This window comes from Mandrillus leucophaeus, unplaced genomic scaffold (genome assembly GCF_000951045.1).
Source record: "Mandrillus leucophaeus isolate KB7577 unplaced genomic scaffold, Mleu.le_1.0 Scaffold143, whole genome shotgun sequence".
Lineage (NCBI taxonomy): Eukaryota > Metazoa > Chordata > Mammalia > Primates > Cercopithecidae > Mandrillus > Mandrillus leucophaeus.
This window is the reverse complement of record NW_012101399.1, coordinates 2485906-2501070: the sequence shown is the minus strand read 5'-3', so window position 1 is coordinate 2501070 and position 15165 is coordinate 2485906. Positions and strand designations below refer to the sequence as shown.

The 15165-nt window shown below is 42.2% G+C and overlaps 1 pseudogene across 1 annotated transcript; it reads right to left on the bottom strand.

Moving 5' to 3' along the window:
- Positions 1-3283: 3283 nt before the first annotated feature.
- Positions 3284-4786, bottom strand: LOC105535210 (annotated as a pseudogene). The gene has a single exon (XR_001005397.1). The product of XR_001005397.1 is annotated as a dnaJ homolog subfamily B member 1 pseudogene (transcript).
- Between the last annotated feature and the right edge of the window lie 10379 nt (positions 4787-15165).

Genomic DNA, 15165 nt, shown 5'->3' with positions numbered 1-15165 from the left:
AAACTGAGGCACAAGGAAGTTAAATACTGTCCCCAAGGTCACATAGCTAGTAAGCAGATTGAAACATGGGCAGTTGGGCTGGGGTGTCCATTCCTCTGAGCACCATGTTATACCACCTCTGCTCTATGCTATGCTCCTTTCAATAATGTGCCCAGCTTCACACAGCCAGATCTGAGGTGATCCTGCCCTCTCCTTATACCCTAGGAACCAGGGAGTCTTTGAGGTTTCAAAGGAAGCAGTGAGCATGTATGATTCAGTTGATGCTCTTTTGACCTACCTTGGAGCATCCACGCCTGAAGGCATCTTTTGTGATGCCACCAATTCAATCCTAGACTCTTAAATCCTCATCTTTGGTTCTTACTGCCAGATAGCATTCCCTCCTGCATAACATACATCCTTATTCTCATTACATCTCCCCATAAAACTTTCATCAATTTGAAAATTGTAAAATGCATTCCTTTTTATGCAGACATTTAATCTATGTTTAAATGACAATTGAGCAATATATCCTCCTGCATACCCAAATACCATCCCAACTTGGCAATTTGAAAATAAATTGACGATCTTAAAGTTGGCATAGGTTTTAAGGAAATAGAATATTCTCAACCGTAGACTTTAGAGGATGCTTATCTGTAAAACAAATTACAGGGCACACTTTGGCTTGAGTAACACATTGCACTTAAGAGAGGTTTCAGATAGAACCACCAGCTTAGCAAATCTGATTTTAATTTGTCTATGGACAAGACACTACGTTCCTTTCTTATGTGCATGGATGAAACCAGACCTTTCAACCTCTCAGCCTTTCAAACTCTCACTTTCAGAAACACTGAAGTTTAAAATGTAAAGGTGTTGTTTTTGCTTCACACCCAAATGTCAGAGTTAGATTTTCTGATTTCTTTTGATTGGCTCCAGGTGATGTTAAGTGCAATGCAGAAAATTATCAAAATCAATCTATCTTCAAAGGCTTTCTTTGAAATTATAGGATCTGAATCAAAAGGTGAAATAACATTATTTTTATTCAAAGTTCTCTTCCATGATTTTCATAGCTCTTGCTCTACTAAGGTGCAAGTAAAATTGGTAAAAGAATTTTTTTTCCCTCTTGAAAGGTGATTGTTAGGGCCTTAATATTTTCCATAGAAATCCAGTATTTCTTAAGCAATCTGACTCTTGCTTACTGGATTTTTAAAGGATTTAATTACCAACTTCAACACATCAGCAAAGTGACTCACATTACGTATTAACAGTAAATGTAGTACATGAATCATAGCCAAAGAATTCTGCTAACACTGGGAACCATAATACATAACCAACTATAGTCATTCAAAAGTTGAAGTATTAAAGCCTGTTACCGGAGAACTTCCAAGCACTGGAAGACCAATGGTCCTGATCAAAAGTCAAATCCAGTAGAAAATTGGCATATTCTAGAAAGCAAAACAACATCCAGAGTAATCAAAAATACAATGCTGAAGGTATTGGTTATGTCTTGCTACACAAAATGTGATTGGCAGACTAACAACATTGACTTTTACCCACAAGTTTATTAAAAATGCAGAATTCCATGCTACATCCCAGACCCACTGAAGCAGAATCTAATTTTTAGCAGGATCTTCAGGTGATTCACGGGCACATTAAAGTTTGGAAAGCAGCACTTTAAAGTATTTTTGTTAACGGAATTATGTGAATAATTGCTGTTTTCCAAAAACAATGTCATACTCAGAGGTAATGGTCATCCTTATTTTACAATGGGGCTATCATCACAGTGGGAAAAAATTCTCATACTCTAGTGCTTGGGAAAGATAATAACTGATATAGAATTATTTTTCCTGAAGGAGCCAAAGCAGTTATAGGGGAAGGAATAGCAGCTCATCACTTTCAGTAACAACAAATGCCAGCTTGACCTGCATTGTTATTTCACCTTGCACTTCTCATCACATTATGCTGGTGGATTCTTTTCCTTCCTTTCTTATTTTTGAGTCAGAGGAAGAAACTGACCTAGAGGTTGCTGCAGGCAATTAGAAATATGGTTTTCTTTATCAGTTTCATTCGATCTGCTGCAGCAGGTCTTACCTGAGTGATTTTAAGAGTTTATCAATCATGTGACTGTTGAGATACCCAAGCCATGATGCAAGTACCTCTCCCATGACATTATAACTTGTGTTCATAATGAAATGAAACTGTGATAGGAGATGTGAAACAAATAGAAATCAGAGTGGTACCATGAAGGTACGAGGGAGAAGATGAGGGAGCCAGGACTAAGTGAGGAGAGCTGTATCCGTAAGTCACCTGGAAGGTTGTGGAGCAAACAGATCATTAGGCAGCACTAGTGATAGGGAGAAAATGGCCATCAGTCACTCCCTGTTCTTTCTTTGCTGCCTAAAAGCACAGATAACACCACACATTTTATTCCCTTGAAGAATTCTGTCTTGGAGAAGGTTTATGGTGAATTTACCAGGAAAGAAGAAAAGAAGTGGCTGGTTTTTTGTTTTTGTTTTTGTTTTTGTTTTTGTTTTAGGCTTAGCATCAGTCTTTAATGCTGTCGTGAGGCATTGACAAGTCACACCCTTTGGTCTCATGTTGGCAGAGGCTACTTACAATGAGTCTAAAGGTCTGAGCGCAAGACTGGCCTCCAGGGAACAGATATTTGTTCCAACTCCCCCTCCCTCCCCAAGATTTCCTCGGAATTCCATTATGGCCCTATATGGAGAGCAGTGGCTGCTAGGGACAGGTTTTATTTGACTGTGCACCAACTATACATGGAATTATAAAAACATATTTACAGACGTTCCACAGTGCTCCTGCAACCAGAAGCAAAGACCCTTTTATGAAAAGGGATTATATCTAGGGCTGTGCAAAATTCAAAAGGATCAGATCCCTTTGAAAGAGTCCATAGTCCATGAAACAAAAAATTACCCGGGCCACTGGTAAGCCCCAGGTGTGCCAAGATTGCCTTACAGAAATGGAAAGACTGTGACCCGCAAAGTGAGGACATTCAGCTTCACTAGAGCCAGAGGTCAGGAGGGCCCTTGCTGGGTCCAGGCTCCCAGACCCTCAAGGGAGAGGTAGCTGCACTTATTGGAGTCACTCACCGGAGGCTGGCTCCCTTGGTGCTGCTGGGACAAGAGGTATTGCTTGTGGGCGCCAGCCAGGCAGTTCTGCAGGAATAGTTTAGGTTCTCAATTTGAGATGGCCAAAGAGAAGACAGAATTCTTCAAGGGAAGAGCAAGACATGGGAGACAAATACAGAATAAACTAAGAAGTGATCAGAACAGAACCGGAGGAGTGTACAGGGTCTGGGAACCACGACAGCAGGTCGACATTATCTACCAGCCAGAAGCAAAGGGACACAGAAGGATCAAGTCCAGCTGCTGGTCTGCCTCTTGCCCCTGAACAGGGGCTGGAGTAGGAGGATGTGGGCCCATCCCGGGAGGGCTGCCGGACCCAGTGGGGCAGACTGGAATACCTTTTCCTGCTGTTCCCACCACCTGATGCCCTATCGCTTGAAAAACCACTTAAGTCTAGTGTATGACTTTGAAAGATTGTAATATATGCTCTGGAAAACATTCAGTAGTACAAAAGCCCTCCCTGGGTGCTTGCGTCCTCTCATGGTCCACAACTGGTAGAAAGGTCCAGAAATCGTTGAGCTCTGGAAAGGTCCCAGGTCAGTCCTTGGGGAGCTAAGGTAGCTATATTGGAAGAATCTGCTCAAGTACGGTTCTTGATATCTGGGGAATTCTTTCAGGGAAGATCACTTCCAATTCAATAATGAGGTCCCCACGTTTCTCCGGTGTTTTGGGGAGGCAGAGGCCTTCTCCAGGAACTTTTCGCAGTGTGCCAGGCCTGATGACATCTTTGAATACGCTGGGTATGGTCCTGCCGTCCAGAGTGGGGACGTTCACTGTGCAGCCACACAGAGTCTCCCGGGGGCGGATCCTGGAAGGATAAATCACATCAGAGCCATCTCTCTTAAAGATATTGTGTGGTTTGTCCTTTAAAACAAAGACGATCTCAGCTGGAATGTTGTTGGAGGTTTAGTCTCCTTCCTTGGGGAAGGTGATTTTGGTTCCTTCTTTCCACCCCTTCTTCACTTCGATGGTCAAGATTTTGTCTTCGTTTTGAATGCTCTTTCCGTCGGGGTTTAGCCGCTTGTGGGGGATTTTCATCTTTTTGTGACAACCGCTGTAGATCTCTTCAAGGGAGACTCGAAGGTCGTGGGTGACTGGGGGATCTTGCTTCTTTCGGGTGGCCTCTTGGACAGGGCGGGAGCGGCCAAAGTTCATGCTGGTGAAGCCACGCATGCCCATAGGGAACCCAGAGAATGGGTCAGCAATGTCCATGCCTTCCTCCTCGTTCCGCTGCCCAAAAAAGGTATCGAAGGGATTTCTGCCACCGAAGAACTCAGCAAACATGGCATGAGGGTCTCCATGGAATGTGTAGCTGAAAGAGGTATCATTGGCACCGCCGTCGCTACCGCCACTGGGGCCGCTGCCCTTTAGGCCTTCCTCCCCGTAGTGGTCAAGATCTGGCACGTGCGCGGGTCTCTGAGCACGTCGCAGGCCTCGGCGATCTCCTTGAACTTCTCCTCGGCGCCCGGCTCCTTGTTCTTGTCCGGGTGGTAGCGCAGCGTCTGGCCGCTGTAGGCCCGCTTGACCTCCTCGTCCGAGGCGCCTCGGGCCAGGCCCAGCGTCTGGTAATAGTCTTTGCCAGTGGCCCCGGCCTGCGGCCCGCCCAGCCTTTGTCGCGGTCCCCCGGCTCCGCCGCCGCCCGGTCCCGGACTCTGTATACTCATCCGGCCAGCAGTGGCTGTTATACAAAGAGATCACATTCCTTCTTTAATGGTTAATGGTAGTTATAGGAACAGAGGAGTGCAGTTGGCTTTTTAACCTGAGTTCTCATTTTAGCTGTGACTGGAGAGAACTGCAGTTTCAAAGCCCTGGGTGAGAATGTCCATAGCGACAATGTCACTAATGCTATAGTCAAATCAGCTGTAACACCATTGCAATCATTTCTTGTCCTGCTTGCAGAGGTTAACATGATAGCTGGGACTTCAGAGGAATCGCAGTTAACTTTGATAGTTGTACATTTTGAATATTATGAGTGTCAGGGTCAAACTAACTTGCAGCTGTGTAAGCTAAACTTTGTAAATAAAGAATTCAAACTAAGAATAAGCACTCTACGAATGGTGTTTTAAACCTTTTCTTGCCCTTAGAAGATTCACATTCACAACTTACTCCTCCTTCATGCCACCATCATCTCTTTTCCGCACTGTTCTTGTCTGTCCTGTTGCTGTGGTCTTCTCATTGGTCTCTCAGATTCCATGCTTACCATCTCTTGTCTATCTTTTACACAGCAGTTATAGTACTCATCTCAAAATGCAGTTTGGTCATGCCACTTCTCTGCTCTAAACCCTCCAGAGTGTTCTTATCTGATTCAAAGGAAATCCCGAATTCTAACTCTGTCAGACAAGCCCTGAGAATATGGCAGGACACCCTCCGCCTGGGCCAACTCTCTAGTATCCATCTCCTGCCTCCTTCACCTTTGCCCAGCCATCCTGGCCTTCTCTTTCCCCACCCATACTAGACAGGTCTTGCCTCAGGGTCTCTGCTTGGATTGTAAGTCTCAAAGATACACACTTCATGTACCCTTCACATACTTTAGGTGTCTGCTCAAAAGTTACCTTATCAGCCAGGTGCAGTGGCTCAGTCCTGTAATCGCAGGACTTTGGGAGGCCAAGGTGGAAGGATGGCTTGAGCCCAGGAACTTGAGACCAGCTTGGGCAACATAGTGAGACCCTTTCTCTACAAAAAATAGAAAAATAAGCTGGACGTGGTGGCCTGTGCCTGTAGTCCCAGTTACTTGGGAGGCTGAGGCAGAAGGGATCGCCTGAATCTGGCAGGTGGAGGCTGCAGTGATCCATGATTGTGCCACTGCACTGCACTCCAGCCTGGGCGACAGAGTGAGACCCCATTTCAAAAAACAAAGTTATTTTATTGAGGAAATTCCTCTGAACCCTTCCTGTAACCCCTATCCTTACATAATTTTAAACCATGTAATACACTACATTTTTTTTTTTATCAATGTTTGTCTTCCCCAGCTAGAATATAACTCTGTGAGAGTGGAGATCTTGTTTTGTTCACTTCTGTCTTCTCAGTACTCCAGAGTGCCAGACATACACTAAGAGAATTGCTCACTTAGTATTTGTGAATAGATGATTTTCAAGGCTTGTTTGTGCACCTGGTACTCTGGCCATTTACTCACTCTCCTCGGCTCACAGGCACTTTTCTACTTTTGTTGAGATTCTTCCTCTGTTCCTTTCTACTTCCTCAAAGCTGCATGTTCAAGTATCAGCTTTGCTTCAGGTCTCACCTGAAACCTTCCTTCATTCTATTCTCAAAGCTGAACATGCCTCTCCTCTGGTGCCCCCAGGACTGTCCGTGTTCCCCGTGTCTCTGTCTTGTACTAGAATGATTCCTCTTCATGAACAGGAAGCTTCCAAAGGTGGAACCCTGTCTGATTTATCTTTAGCCCCTGACACCCCCATCTCCACCCCACCTCCACCCCACCTCCCCCATCCCACAAAATCTACTTCTTTTATACAAAGAAGATACTGAATGAACATTTGGTCAATAAATATTGCTAAATAGATTTGCCTTACTGTGACAATGTTGATGTGACAATACAGCACTTGGATAAGCAATGGTAGTCCAAGCATAATTCTGTGTTTTCTTTTTTCCCACCAAATTTGCTCTGGATGGCTTTTTGGTTTGGGGTTTTGTGTGTGAGGGGAGTAGAAAAAAAGTTGCGGAAAAAAGTTGCTCCTGGATGTTACCATTTTGCTTTATTTTAGTAAGTGCTGAAAGAGAAAACATTCATACAGAAGACAAACTACCTCATAATCAGAATGTCCATTGTCTGCCCAGCTGTCTCAGTCCAGGTTGGGTTCGTAACCAAGGAAAAGGTTTCTATTACAGAGAATTCTGTTAGCATCCTTCACTGCCTGAAAAACTTTTCCCTTACCTTTCTGATGGAACCGTTTCCTATATCCTAGTAGGGAGAATCAAGAGCAAGAAGTAGCTGTGCTTAGAAGTAGATACCTTTTTAAAACTCTGATTTCTCTTAGCATGAGTTTTCAACTCCAAACTGTCAAGATTCTTTATTAGAGGTTCACAGTGGACTTCTCTGTGGAACAGCTGGTCTAATTGGACAAGTTTTGCTGTGGTGACATTAGGGCTCATTAGGCTTTCTCTTATCAGTGGTATAAGCTGTGAGATTTCCACCAAGCAGAGGGTTTAGGTTCTAAATGAGAAATATAGATTAGCATTTCACATAATGAAATAATGGACTTTAGTGTTACCTTTCTAGTGACAAAAGCAAGAACTTAAATCCATTGCAGGGTTCCTTGTTTAATCAATAAATAAACGAGAGACACAGAAGATTTATTTCTTCTGTGGCAACAAACACCATCATTTTTCTTAATTATCCTTAGGTTTGCTTTTCCTGCTTTTAGATTGTTTGCAAATAAAAAACTCCCTACACTAAGAAAGGGACATCAGACCTCATTTTTTTTCTCCACCTCTTTCACACATATAGAGAGTTTTGCTTTCTTGCTGCAAGTCTTATGTTTCTTAATGAAAACCTAATAAAGTCAAAGGTTTCACAAGGTTGTCCAGGATGCCTTAAAGGCCAGAGGATCCAGCTGAGGAGGGAAATATCAAGGCAGATGTAGGAGAGAAAACAAATAGTTTGAACTTTGGATCCACAGATGGTTATGCCTGCCAACTGTTATGAGCCAATGAATATCTGGCCTATCATTTGTCATATTTATTGCAGTACATAATGCTGTAATTTCTCATGGCATGGTTATTTATCTTGCTGTGTTCTCTGAACAGCTAAAATTGCAGCCATGTTGAAGCATATGTATACCTTTTGGGTTTCATCTTTAAATAGCAGTCATGCAAATTGGCACAGGCCTGCCCATCCAAGGACTGGGATTATAAATGTTGCAAAAGCAATGAGTTGTCAGATTATGGAAAATTCTGACAATAATTGAAACTATGCTCCCAGTCTTTTTCCTGTGTGCTTAACTATAGAGATTAAGGGAAGCAGAAGCTCTCCCCTGCAGTTTGTTTTCTTTCCAAGGTGCCAGGGTGGCTTCCTGAAGCAGTGGCTGCTAGAGCTGTGAATGCTGTATCTGGAGGCCTCTCTGGAGCATGCAGAGACCTGTCCAATTTCACAGTAAGGAAATGGGCTCTGGAAAGAGGGGAGTTTGAGGATGGGAGGAAGAAGGCATGAGGTAGACTCAGTCACTGATTTCTGACAGCAGTCGTGGGGGCATTGTGACATCAAAAGGAGCAGCAGGAACACCTGTCTTTACTGGCACCTCTGCGATTGGCAGTGGTGAGTCGTGAGCAGAGGCCACACGATGCCTTGTGACAGAAGGTATGACTCACAGGTGGGCAGAGTCTTCAGGGCACTGTTGCTCACCTGGCACATCTCGTTATCCAGAATGAATCATTGGGTCCAAATGAGCCTTGGAGTTGGGGCAAATTTGCATGCACATTGAGGCCTCAGTGGATGGCAGATGTGAAAATGTGGGTGCCTCCCATCCATACTGGATTAGCTACATTCGTTTCCTGGAGTGTAGAGCTCGCACTCTGTTGCAGGCCCCTCTGCTGTTGATGATGAAGGGCCTGGTGGGCATTCAGACTCCTGAGAACACAGGCAACTTCGAATCTCACTTTAGCCATTGGTTTTCCTCACAATGTGTTCAATGAGAAATATTAACACTTATTATTCCAAAGGGTTCTGAGAGTGCTCTCTTCTTTCTTTTCCTGCAAGGCAATGAAATGGGCCTGCAATGTTTAGCAGAAGACAGAAGAGACCCTGAAATCATTCTCATTATTATTAGGGCTAACTTTAAAAGTCTGAAGGTTAAGGCATCAAAACCCTTAAGCCCTGGCTTAACCACTTTAGTCTCACCTCTTACCACCTTTAAGTTCCTAGAATGGATGAAGGTTCCTTCTGCCTCAGGACTCTGCACAGCCAAGACCCTAACAGGCAAGATAGCTCTGGAGAAAAAAGAAGGCGCTAAAAATGTAACCCTGATGGTATAATTCTAAATTGTCCCCTTTCCTCATGAAATAAAAAGAGTGGACTCTATGGAGTCTCTAAAGTTGGCTGAGGACCAACCACTTGGGTTGTCTTAAGTTTAAAAGGCTGTGCTCAGAGAAAGAAAAGATGGGCAGATGACCTAGTACAAACATGAAATACACGCAGGAACCTGCATGAAGAGAGGCAGAAAGGTTAAGACTCAGAGAGAACAGAGACTTTTGAAAAAAATACCAAAGAGGACAAGAGGCTTTTAAAATTATCTGCAGTGCTTAGTGCTTGTGGCAGTACAAGGTCAATGGACAACAACAAAAAAAGCCACTATTTTGAGTCCTCTTTTGCATCTGTCTCCTAGGTTAGACAGAATGCTTTTAAGACTAGGAAGAGAGGAAGAATAATTGGTAAGGGAACTGGAAGGTCAAGATAAGTAAAAAGATCGTCAGAGAGCCCTGCTCAGATTTTTAAGTCTAGACACCTATGTCCACTTCCTAGGGAGACACGAATCACTGTGGATAGTACTTGAGGGAGCAGAGACATTGGGGGAAATGCAAGCTGCTGTGAATTGAACAAATGTCCCCATTTTCAAGAAAGGAGAGTGTATTATTAAACAAATGATTTGTGTACAGTTGAAAAGTGAGCAAAGTTGAGAATGAGCACTATAGTCATGGAAGATGGTTGCAGAGCTAAGGGAGCATAGCAGGGAGGCAAGACAGAACTGGATTTAGTCAAATACGTGATGAGAACGATGGGAAGGTAACATGCACAAACTCTAGGATAGGCCATCTGTGCATCAAGAACAAAAATCCTTAACACGCAGCAGCAATTCAACTGTGGTTTTAGGCCTTGGTGATAGATGAGAGAATTACAGTTCTCCTGAAGTTCCTCTAAGCAGGCCTCTTCTGCCCCTTTCAATACGGCCAGGCTTTAGAGGCACTTTTGTAGGATATGACTCTTTACTCTTTGTCCTTCCTTCCTTTGATCATGTCTCACACCCTAACTTGAACTGATAGGTTCAGTAGAAGAGCAATTTATATTGGGAAGGCAATTAAGAATAAATTAGGAAAGGTCTAGTTAGCAGCTGTTGGAAAAGTAGCTGAAAGAAGATTTGATAAATATATGCTTCCTGGTCACCTTGGGCAAGCTAATGACTCCTCTTTGGTTTCTCATCTTGGAAATGGGAGCAATAGCTAGGCAGCAATCAGATGTCTCTCATCTCCAGATTCCCTGCCCATACCCTTGCTTTTCTTGGTCTGTTCTTGGGCTTTCTATTAATTTTACTTTTGGTTTATTACCTAGCACATTTCATCGGATTCATAGGCATTTTGTTTCTCGACCACTCTAAATACACAACAAAGTCTCTTAAATCAGTGATATGTGACAAGAAAAGAAAATGCAATAGAAATTCAGTCAGAGTATGTTTGGTCTAATTGTCTGCTGTTTAAACTATTGTAAATAATGTCAAGGTGCCCTTCTGTTTGCTGCATCTCCTCATAGCAGCTTATGCCCTATGTGGTACAAATGAGAGACACTAAAAAGCAATGTGACTTTGGACAAATCTTTTTACATCCTGGCATTGTTTCTTCATCAGCACAGTATATGGGTTGATCTATCTTATCTCCCAGGTTCTTTCCAAGTCCAGAATTTTAAAAAGCCCATGATTTAAAGCCAAAAACTGTATTATGGAATGAGCTGACAGCATACATAAGTGCAAGTTGATTAGGGAAATGGCATAGGATTATTTTTTAAATTGGCTTTCACAATAATAAATCATGGACTAAAGATACAGAGAAGAGAGATCATTTAATGTAAGTGTTCAAAGAAGCATAGCTTATTTTAAACAATGGTTCAAAATAACCTTTCATTCTTTGCCCTTATATTTTTCCTAATGGATGGCATAAAATGGATACTCAGCTTGAATAGTGGCTTTCATTCAATTTTAAGTCACCCCGTCATGTTGTGTTCTGCTGCTTTCTATGTTAGCTGACATTGCAAGATGTAGCACAATGCAGAATGAAGAGTTAGAAATGTGACATGACATGTCTGAAACAATACTTGCTTTTTGCAGATCGGTTATCATTTAAAGGCTGGTATTTAGCAACATTCTTATATAATTCGATATCTCTATGTCTCTGGCAGGAAGGATGTCAACTTGAGTTAATTTTTTTGTTTATCAGACATGATAGGACAAGATGACATTAAAACGAAAGAAGCCATCCAGAATGCATATTTAAAAAATCAAGCAAATCTTTAAGGAGTTGGCCGGACGCGGTGGCTCAAGCCTGTAATCCCAGCACTTTGGGAGGCCGAGACGGGCGGATCACGAGGTCAGGAGATCGAGACCATCCTGGCTAACACGGTGAAACTCCGTCTCTACTTAAAAATACAAAAAACTAGCCGGGCGAGGTGGCGGGCGCCTGTAGTCCCAGCTACTCGGGAGGCTGAGGCAGGAGAATGGCGTGAACCCGGGAGGCGGAGCTTGCAGTGAGCTGAGATCCGGCCACTGCACTCCAGCCTGGGCGACAGAGCGAGACTCCGCCTCAAAAAAAAAAAAAAAAAATCTTTAAGGAGTTGCTTGGATTGATTTCCTGCAACCATGGAACTAAAGAATAAGTGATAATTGTCACAGACCGTTGTTCAGGATAAACTCAGATATTTCCCATTGTTATCCTTCGTCCTGATACATTACAGTTGGCTGTGACATCACAGTCTTCCGATTTTGATTGAAGTAAAATCGCGTGAAGGCAAAAGTGTTTTGTAGTGACTGGGGCTTAGTCATTTATTTGTTCCCTGAGTTTACTCAGGCTCACTAATTTGTAAGTACAATAGAGTCACATTATCAGTACTGTTCCAAATTTTGCAGGCTCTCACTGACACCCACTTAAACCATATCTGTGCTCCCCTGAAATGGTCATTTCAGAGATTCCAACATATGCCTGTGAGATGTCTAGTTGGTCTTTATGTGGTTGTTCCACTCTCAGTCAGGCACTGGAGTCTCCTGGTGGGCACGTGAGGGATGTGACAGAGCCCTCTAAGTGGCCGAACTGCAGGATGGTTTGTGACAAAGTGGGGGATGAGGTCTTTCTCCCATTTTGTGTGTAAATCTTTTAAGGTATATCAACATTACATTGTTGGTGTCTCTTTCTGTATGGATTTTTAATGAAATAGGACCTTGAGGTTTTACCTGAAGCCCTGTCTTTTCCTGGGTACCCGACGGGCATCCAGCAGGAGGGAATGAGAAGTGAATGCCAGCTTGGGTTCTTTTGTCAGCAACCAAGGCAGTGTTTTGGGGTCATTTTTATCTTTTTGGATGACTTTCTTTGGAAATTTCTTCATTCTCTGAAGCAAATAAACTTTAATCAGGTCTTCCTTACCAGTTTTCCTGAGATGTCCAGATAGAATTTTCTGAAATGCAGTGGCAATATAGGCTCAAGTTGGAATCTCTAAACCTGGTCATTCAACAAACATTTTCTGAGCATAGTTTTTGTGCGAAAGGTTCTCTTTGCCTTTTTATTCCTCTTTTTCATAAAGAAAATTTTTTTCTTTGGAATTGGCTTAAGTAAAAGAGTTGACATTTAAGACTCCTCTTAACAGAGACTGTGTTAGTCCATTCTCGCACTGCTCATAAAGACGTAGCTGAGACTGAGTAATTCATAAAGGAAAGATGTTTAATTGATTCATAGTTCAGCATGGATGGGGAGGCCTCAGGAAACTTACAATCGTGGTGGAAGAGGAAGCAAACATGTCCTCCTTCATATGGCAGCAGAAAAAGAGAAGTGCAAAGTGAAGAGGGGAAAAGCACCTTATAAAATCATCAGATCTCATGAGAACTCATTCACTGTCACGAGAAGAGCATGGGGGAAACCACCCTCATTATTCAATTACCTGTCACTGGGTCCTTCCTATGACATGTGGGGATTATGGGAGCTTCAGTTCAAGATGAGATTTGGGTGGGGAGACATCCATACCACATCAAAGTCTATGAAGACATTTTCAAATAAAGCACAATTAGTAAGGGATGCACTTTTGAAATGTGGGTTTCTGCAGCCAGTGCTTTTATTTACACAGAGGGCCATTACTAAACACTTTGATTTAACTGGCTGATTAGACATCTTTGTAGAGGAAGAGGAATAATTAGAAAACTGCAGAAGCATTTGAACTCTCCAGTAAAAGCCAATGATTGATAATTTGTAATTATTGTTGAAGTAGATCTATGTTTATCCAGGGAAAGCATGTTTGGTTGTTTTTGAATTGTCTAGCATTTTTATTGATTTTTTTTTAGAATCAGAATGTGAATTATTTTTCATATGTATCCCAGTACAAAATTATTTTATTGCATTGCATATAATCATATGTTGCATGAACAGAGCGTGAGATTTACTTAATATTTATTTTTGCATGCACATTGCTACCAAAATTATCTGAATTTAAAAAGAGCTTTGTGCTTATAGTCATCCATAAATTGCACGTTAACATTAATGGACTACAATGTTGATTTAGAAATGGCTAGGTACTGACGTATTTTATATAATCATTCATAGAACATTCTCAATTTCACTGCTGTCTAATTGTGTCCCTGCAATATATGGTAGTTCTTCATATTAATGGCAAAATATTGTTGCCCTACATGTTTGGAAATGATATTACTGACAAAGATCTATAGGATGTATCTACCAGATCAATATGTGACCAATAGTTTTCTGTACTCAGTGTGGAAAATACCATAGTCACTACAGGCAGAGTCTACAATTTTTTTAAACTGTGTCTTAAAGTTGCGGGTTCCATATACAAATTATTGTATGGACTTAAATAATCAAGAAATAGTCTAGTGGATATACATGTACACACAACACCTTGGTTTTTCATCTTAACAGACTTTTGTTCAAAAAGTCATCCTGCTTCTTTTTCTGTGAAGTTGTGTGGTCAACTTAAAGCACTGCCTTTCTATATCCCAGTCCATGCTTTTGGCAATATCTACTGCAATATGTGAAGACTGAAACAATTAAGAACCACAGTTTATTTCTATATACTTTACCTCTTTCCCTCTCTCAGATTATTTTGGAACAAATCCCAAATCAATTCATTTGCAAATATTCCAGATTGTATCTTAAAATAAGAATTATCTCTCTCTCTCTCGCTCTCTTTTAAACATAACACAATACAATGATCAAATCTAAAAAAACACTTTAATCATCTTTCCTCTGTATCATCAGTATGCATTCAGTGTCTTTGTTTCCTGCTTTGTCTTTTGTGGTCTCCAAGTCACATTCTCCTGCCCCGATGGATGTCAGCCTCACAGTTCTGTATGAACTCAGGCTCACTCAGTGTCTCATTCAAGCATGCATCCCAAGCCTTTCTGCGCCAAGGCAGACAGCACACCACTGGGCCAAACCACAATGCATCCAAAAAGTGAGGGGATAAAAGCCCAAGGATAACACTGACCTAATGGGGATGGGAGCCTGTAGAGCAGCGTTTCAGCCTCCTGTCCTTCAAATAGACAATTCCTGGCAGACTGCCACATGCTTCTCGGAGGCCCAGCAAATCAGCCTCCTATGCCTATAGTGGCAACCTTCCTAACGCACCTCTGTTGGCTTTTCCTCCTTTCCAGTAAGATTTTCCTTATTCCCACAGTTCTCTTTCTTGGAATTAAATCTCAAGTCTGTGAGGTATGCAAGCTATGATATCCCATACTTTTAATAGTTTGAATTCAGATCCAAATTACATTGCAATATGTTGATATGCAATTGAATTCACTTTCAAAAATTGTAGCAAAATAAATATAACATAAGGTTTATCATCTTAGCCATTCTTTTTCTTTTTTGATACAAAGTCTCACTCTGTCACCCAGGCTGGAGTGCAGTGGTATGATCACAGATCACTGCAGCTTCAACATCCAGGGCTCAAGTGATTCTCCTGCCTCAGCCTCCTGAGTAGCTAGGACTATAGACATGCACACCATGCCCAGCTAATTTTTGTATTTTTTGTAGAGGTGGAGTTTTGCATGTTGACCAGTCTGGTCTTGAACTCCTGGGCTCAAGTAATCTGCCTGCCTTGGCTTCCCAA